At 40.8% G+C, this 7,883-nt stretch overlaps 1 long non-coding RNA gene across 1 annotated transcript; it reads right to left on the bottom strand.

The window, feature by feature from the left end:
* Positions 1–2,399: 2,399 nt before the first annotated feature.
* On the bottom strand, positions 2,400–4,158 carry LOC129748546 (uncharacterized). The gene is made up of 3 exons (XR_008737764.1): positions 3,853–4,158; positions 3,493–3,674; positions 2,400–3,422 (listed from the first exon to the last, which is right to left on the bottom strand). It is a non-coding gene; the product is annotated as an uncharacterized LOC129748546 (long non-coding RNA).
* Between the last annotated feature and the right edge of the window lie 3,725 nt (positions 4,159–7,883).

Raw genomic sequence — 7,883 nt, 5'->3', positions numbered from 1 at the left:
CTCTTATAGTTGTATGACATGCAACAGCTTCAATTCCTCCTGATAAAGGGAGGTGGATTCTATAGAAGGAGTGGCGCTTATTGATCCCCAAAAGCACCCCTCCATAAGAATCGTTGCGATCCAAACGGATAATATTAAAATCGTGGAATGAGATGTTTGATTGAGAAGAAAGCCATGTTTCAGAAAGGGCAAAAATATCGCAACTAGTTTCATGAAGAAGAAATTTGAACGGATCCAATTTAGGGATTAAACTACGACAATTCCACTGTATAACAGTGATATCTCCGACCTCTGGGCGTAAATTAGCCATCGAGAGAGATAAACACTGAAAGGAGGGGCCAAGTTTGCATCAATTGCTTCAAAAGTGTCTTTACAATAGGAAGCATTACACTAATAATGCTTTTTATAGATTCAGATACGTTGAAAAACGAAAAAATTCCATCGAGGATGTCAGAAAACTTAAAAAGTCCCGCTTGAGGAGTTGATTCTGGGCAAACTGCATCAGTAATGGGGGCGTTTGAGGTCCCCGCTGCTGTTGATTTATTCTGTGGTGAAAAGGTCGCGCTGAATCCAGGAGGAATTTGTTTCTTCTTTTCTGTAGCAATCGCTTTCTTGGTGATGTTGGTTGTAGGGCTGACCGTCGGGATTTTATTCGGAATCTTGGGGGTCTTGGTATTCGTTTTAGCACGCTTTCGTGAGTTCGCTACGAAAATAAATGGATTCTCCTCATCTGTTGTATCCTCGTTGTCAACTGGCAGCACTGAGAAGATGTTTGAGGACTGAGGTTGGATCGGAGGCGCCGCGCCCTTTAGTATGGCGGCATAGGAACGTTTTGATCGTTCCTTCAAAGAGCGCCTTTGACTATCCCAGCGGCTCTTAAACGCCTCGCACAAAGAGATGTCATGAGGTGAGCCCCCGCAATAGACACATTTCTGTTCTATTGCTGAGCACGCTCCATCCCCATGAACCTCCCCGCATTTGGGGCAACGCTTCTTGCTACAACAATGGGAAGCTGTATGCCCCAATTTAATGCAATTTTTGCATTCCATCGGGCGAGGCACGAAGAGCCGCACAGGAAGCCTCAAAACTCCGTCAATCAAGACGTAGTGAGGGAGGGCGGTACCCGCAAAGGTCACTCGAAATGAGGCTGAAGGCGAGTACTTTTTAACTCCTTCTACGACGGTGGTAGTGTTGAGTTGTCGGCAGTCCAAGATTTCGACCGAAGTCGAATCAAGGCTCTTAAACTTACCAACGCCGTGGGATTTAACGTACCCAGCCTCCAGACTCATTTCAGAGATCACGCCCTCTATCTCTACGTTTCGAGACGGAATGTAGGCGTGGTACTCCAAGGTAATGAATTTGCTGGCAACAATTTCATTAGCGGATTTTCGATTGTCCACGACAACGCGCAACTTGTTGGGTCGCACCTTAGTCACGCTGGTTACGGAGGACCATCTAGCCAGATCTTTCGTGATCTGCACTACGTTGAGCTGTTTACCGTTAGCTTTGGGCCGGATGAAAACCACCCATGGCCCAGAAAAAGACGTACCATCTGTGTAGGTTCGGAGCCGGGGTGCTACACTGTCAGCTGTGGGTGATAAGAAATTAACAGTCGTCCGAGAATGATTAGCATTTGAGGGACCAGCATCATCTGAATCCTCCAGATGCTCTTCATTCTCGAACATACCTTCCTCTTCGTCCACCGAAGACGGGTTTAACCCCCCGCCATCGCTCATATTTTCTTACGGAGACACGAATGTCTTCCGTGTTGAAAATATGAGCGATGCAAACTAAGTTCAAAAACTAATGTAGGGAAAAAATAGAAATAGTAAAGTGAAGGAAGAATGAAAAAAGAACTCACAATTTTTCTTTTAATTTTTGTTTCCACCGTCCGCTGTCCAAACACGTGGTTTTCCTCTGAAGAAAGATGGCGGCGTCAAAAGGAGGGCGAGACCAATCGATCCGTTCCGAATTCACCCGGTTATGGCACTCAAATCCGGATCAGCCTAGTTATGCCCCTACGGTGTCCAATACCCGGCTTTATCAGGAGCTATTAGGAAGGCGCCGTGTGGTAATGATAACGGCCTCGATGTAAGATGGCGATGGCGTCTGTGCTGGATCAAAATTTCCAAGCACAAAAAGTCCTTTGGTAACGACCGAACCATAAAGCGAGAAAAAAAACACTCCGCTTGAAGCACTCTTTGTTTACGAAATTGACCACTTTGATACGGCGAGGAAAATATATTATACTTTGATCAGCAGTGATAACGCACATCCGCACTGATCGAACGACTGCGAGAGAATGGAAAATAAATTCATGGCACAGTTAATTATTATTATTATTTAACTTGGCATAAGTGAACTTAGTAGGTTCAAGCTCCCTCGACAGTAAAAATATATATAAAAATTCCACTCAACAGAAATAAAGAAATAAATTTGAAATTTGAGTCGGAAACTGAAGTATGGAATGGAACTGAATCTGAAATTTGGGTCATAATGTGAATTTCAAATATAAAACTCAATCGGTAATCTGAATCTGAAGTTTTTATATTAACTCAAATATATAATCTAAATTTCAATTGAACTTTGAATCTGAATCTCGGTCTGAAATCGTATTATAAATCTGGATCAGAATCTTAAAATGAATCTGAAATCTGAATCTAAATCTGAAATCTGAATTTAAAATCTGATTCTGAATCTGAACCTGTAGGTAATGTGGAACTAGATCTGAAATCCCGATTTAAATGCAAATCTTTTTTTTTAATTTTTGCTCAAGGACCCTCCGCTCACCCCCTCCACCAAACATTTCAATTGAGCTGCCTGGTGTGGGCTCCTTGGGTCTTAACTTTGAAACTGAATCGGAAATTTCAATCTAATCTGAAAACAATATATTCATTTAAATCTAAAATCTGAATCTTGAAACTGGATGTAAATCTAAAACTGAACCCTAAATCTGAATATCGATTTGAAATCTGAATCTGTTTGAAGTCTGGAACTGAATTTGAAAATCTAAGTCGAAAACTTAATGTTAATCTCCAATTTGGAATTGAATCGGGAATCAGAATCTGAAATATTTAACTGAATCTGAATCGTAAAACTTAATCTGAAATATCAATCGGAATTTATAAATGAATCTGAATTAGAAATCTGAATCGAAAACTCAAACGTAGCAAGCTGTCTGCAATACAGATTGTATACCTTTTAAATTTTAACATTGCATTTGGTTGACGAACGAAAAAAAAACGTCGGAAACAAAGTTTCGTTGAAATAGAACTATTCACTTATCGCTAATTGCCATTCTGGGTGAAGCTGTTGGTGGTCGATTGGCCGCCCAGATGCTTGGTGTGAACCTTGTCTGATTTCAGCACGTTCTGCACGGCCTGGATAATAATCTGCCCCTCAACCAAAGCATGACGTGCACCCTGTAAGATAAATAATTGTTTACGATATTTTAACGACGTGCAACATTTCAAAAAACTTATGCATACATACCTTATAAGCGGAAAATCAAATAAGGTACACAAGGTAGTTTAACTTTCATATTCCCTAGGAAAACCTCAAGAGTTATAAGCTATCGTTCATCGTTTCTGTACAAAATCGGGGCAACCAACACGTTGAACTGATTCGGGTTGCTCACCAGCTGCATTGTGGTGTTTTCAACAATTTATCTCGCTCTGAAACATTAATAAGAATTGATAAACGCAATTAAAAATATTTTGTTTTAAAAGAAAGTGCCGCTAAAGGCGAAACATTTTTCGATTAATTAAGGATAAATAAATATTACTATATGATTCAAACGTCAAGGAATGTTTTCATGCAATTTCAAAAATAAATAATAAAGAAAGTACTTACTTTTAAACAAAGCCACCGTTGATCTTCACTGTAATTCGGGGTCGTTAGAATATCCTTCAGACAGACCTTTTTTTACCGATCGAACGAAGGATGTCCTCCAGTGGAGAGCTCAGGATTAACTTCCGACCAGGGTTGGTCGGCTCTTCTCATACAACAAAGAGCCGGGAGAAAAAAACACTGTTTTCAGTTCGGCTTCCGAGTGTATTCCTCTTTCGCTGATCGTGCTCCACTCGTTACCCGAGTTTACACGAGCTGTCAGTGACTCGGACGGCAAGTGTGAGAGCATTTGCATCAGAGTGGGAGAAAGAGAATTCTTAACAAAGACCGCCCTGTGTTTCAGTCATACACCTCAGAGTAAATGAAGAAAAAAATTATTTATACTCCCATCGCACAACGTAGAAAAAAAAGCAACAATTTTTCCCCCGCTATCATGCCTGCTGCTGTTAGCTGTTTTGGCCTCTTTTTTTGCAAAAGCGTTCGAAGAAGAGGTGCCAGGTGGTTTAGTCAAAAAATCAGGAAACCGCGAAGAACAAAAAACTGGATTTTTCAAGACACCAGTAGATTGGTAGAAATAAAATGCAGCTCTTCTTAGATTGCATTAATTAAGGCGAAATAGCGGTGCAGTATACGCCTTAAGTTATGCAACAGAAGAGATGAGAAGTTAGGTGGCTTGTTGTTTTCACCAAAAAAAACACCGTTCAAATATCATCTGAACCGAAGATTACCATTGTTTTAAGAGGTTAAACTGTTTTTATTACAAAATCAATAGCAATTATGATCAGGACGGCTTCTAGAAAATCAGGACACCTCTGGGACCTTGATTCGGGGAGCAGCATCTTTTCTCGTAAACGGACCAAGAATAAACTGAGTTAGCTCTGAGATTTCTCCTCAACACAATGCGCAACAGATTTTTCCGGAGAAGGGAATTCTCTTCATCAGCGGATGTGAATGCTCTCGCTCACTCTTATGTGTTGACAATCTCACTCTTGATTACAGTGCGATTTATCTCTCCCCGCACAGATTGGAGCAGCAAACGAAAAAAAATTGCACTCTCTTTCACTGGACAAGCCGATCTGAGGAGTTTTGCCACCCATGCTTCCGACAAAAAGATTGTCTCAAAATCAGAATCTAAAAAAAGCATGAGTAGATTTTTTTTTTTCAAAACATAGGCTAAAGGGCCTTGGAGATTCCGATTGGAATCCGGCACCAGCAACTGTGCCTACGATGCCTCGACCACCACCAGGTTGTGCAAACATTTGCGAATTGACTTCCAGTGGCATCGATTGCATTTGCTATTGCTGCTGGACTTGCATGGGATTCTGAATCGGCATTATCCCTCTGGCGATATTGCCTCGCATTTCAGGGGGCATCATTTGTACTGGTTTGTTTTACGGCGGATCGGAGAGCAGATTCTTTTTTGGTTCAATTTTTTCGTATTATATCTTCTTCCGTGTAATTTTCTGATTCAGGTCAATATTTTCTTCCGGATTGAGGGCTGACAGCAGAAGTCGCTTAGTCACTCGAAATGCTAGTCCACTCCCGAAAAAACTAAACCATTTTAAAAAATCAATAACTTACCGCTGTCATTTGAAGTTTAAAGTTCCCGAAACCGAGCACATCTGTTCCGGACCAGTGCCATCACCAGGAATTTGCAACATTCCTCTCAAGACCTCACCTGAAAGTAAACAAAAATTTAAATGAGGAAAAAAATTAACGCGCACACACTTCAATTACCGCAGGTCCTTGAGCCGTTCCCTTGGATTGTAATCCACGACATGATGCCGAAAGAAGACGATTGTTGCTGTTGGGTAGCAGCAGCTGGTGATAGCGATATTTTCGCCAAATTTCAACCACTTACAACCGCGATACCGAAATTTTACTGCTTGATTGAAAGCATCCCGCTCGCGCATACAGAATTGGAAACGTTTTTGCTTCTTTTTCTACAGCGCAAGCGGGATGCCACCAATGCCACTCATACATTGCGGTTATTAGAGTGAGACAGTTGAAATTTGACGTTTGTATTGACATCGACACTGATTTACAGTTTTCGGTTTGTTTTTACCGAAAATTTACGGCAAAGCGATTTGTTTACATAAAAATTAAAGAACTTCGGTACATCATGAATCGAATCACCGAATTCGGTAAAAACAAGACGTCAGATTGATCATTTACCGAAAATTTTCGAATTACAGAACAGTTTCTGTAAACTAAATTACCGAACTCGGTAATTTTGATTTACTGTGTAGTTTACATGCAGTCAGGGATGCCAGGTGTTGAGGATGAAAAATCTGGGCAATTTTGAAAAAAAGTCTGTGCGTGTCTGTACATAAGGAAGCTCACAAATTTGATACAAAATAAGAAATTTGACAATGTGTGTGAGAGGGGGGGGGGGGGGGGGGTTGCTTTTCTGTCGTATTCGGGGTAATTTTCAGAACAAACACTGTTTTCTACCACCTACCATGTCTTTTTTTTTTTTTTTTTTGTAAATTATTTATTTGAAACGGCTCATACCTTTAGGCTTTAAGGAGCCAAACTCGTTTTGTTTGATTACAATTGTGTACTTAGATCTAGTTCACTTTTTTTTTTGAAGAAAAAGAAAGATAGAAAGGGAAATATGAAAATAAAGAGAATTATAGTCGAAGATCGATAGCTTTTAGGAAAAGGTATATCTCGAACATATAGTCCAAGTCCATCATATCTAATACATCCCTCACTGGAACGTCGGGTGGTTTTCCTCGGGCCCGAAGGGAATCTATAAAGTTCGCTCTGGCGAATAGGTGGTCCTCACACGACCAAACAATATGCTCGATGTCATGGTAACCTAGACCACATCCGCATAAATTGCTGCCAGCAATATTTAAACGATAGAGTACCGCATTCATGGAATAATGATTGGACATGAGACGGGAAAATATACGAATAAAATCCCGAGTCAGGTTCAATCTATTAAACCAGGGTTTAAGGCTTACCTTTGGGATAATCGAGTGGAACCACCGACCCAACTCATCTGTCGTGAACGATCGGCCAGGTTTCCCTCTTGACCGTAGGCCGATTTCTTTCACACGCCTATTTCAAACACAATCCAAAGTGAAAGAACCGTCGTTTTTAAGCTCTCTTTGTTGACTGACTTCTCTGGGTTGAATGTCGAATCGGCTAGATTCAAACTCGACTTCTCAAAGATCTCTCACTCTTTTAGGAAACCGTCTCGTCTTTGAGTATTTTTCGAGCTCTCTCTCTCTGTTTCTGTGCACGTCCATTGATACTCAGAATGATATTAGTAATTCAGAACGTAACCGTACAAAGTGCTTATTAGGGTGGGTAATACAGATGTTTATTTTATTCATAGGTTGTCTTCACCTACATTATTTGATATTCGTTATAATTAATCCATAGCTATCAATATTCTCTACATCATCCTCGTCCCATCTACGCTGCCAGTTGACAAGAGAGTTTCTTCGAGCCAAGAAGTAAAATTCGTTGAATACGATTTCACGCTGGTAAATGTTACCTTCCATCGCACCCACTTTTGCAAGGGAATCTGCCCTCTCATTGCCTGCTATTGAGCAATGTGAGGGGACCCAGATAAAGGTGATAGAAAAGCAACGTCTTGATAAAGTGGTCAATATATCTCGTATCATTTCGAGGAAGTACGGCGTGAATTTTCCTGGTTTTATAGAGCGGATTGCTTCAACAGAGCTGAGACTATCAGTTATAATATAGTAGTGTTCAATAGGTCGTGTGGCGATACTATTCAAAGCCCAGTGAATAGCTGCTAACTCTGCAACATATAAAGAGCATGGTGACTGGAGACTGTGAGATGCGCTGGATATTTCGTTGAACACTCCAAATCCTGTTGTTTCCTCTATAAGTGATCCATCGGTAAAGTACATTTTATCAGCATCGACGTGTCTATATTTAGCTTCAAAAATTCTTGGAATCAGAAGAGAACGATGCGGATCCGGGATTCCACGAATTTCCTGCTGCATAGACAAATCAAACTGGACAGAAGAATGATCGTAGTCTGGGCTACA

Source organism: Uranotaenia lowii, chromosome 2 (assembly GCF_029784155.1).
Source record: "Uranotaenia lowii strain MFRU-FL chromosome 2, ASM2978415v1, whole genome shotgun sequence".
NCBI lineage: Eukaryota > Metazoa > Arthropoda > Insecta > Diptera > Culicidae > Uranotaenia > Uranotaenia lowii.
Note: the sequence above shows the minus strand (reverse complement) of the source record. Positions and strands in the feature narration are given on the sequence as shown.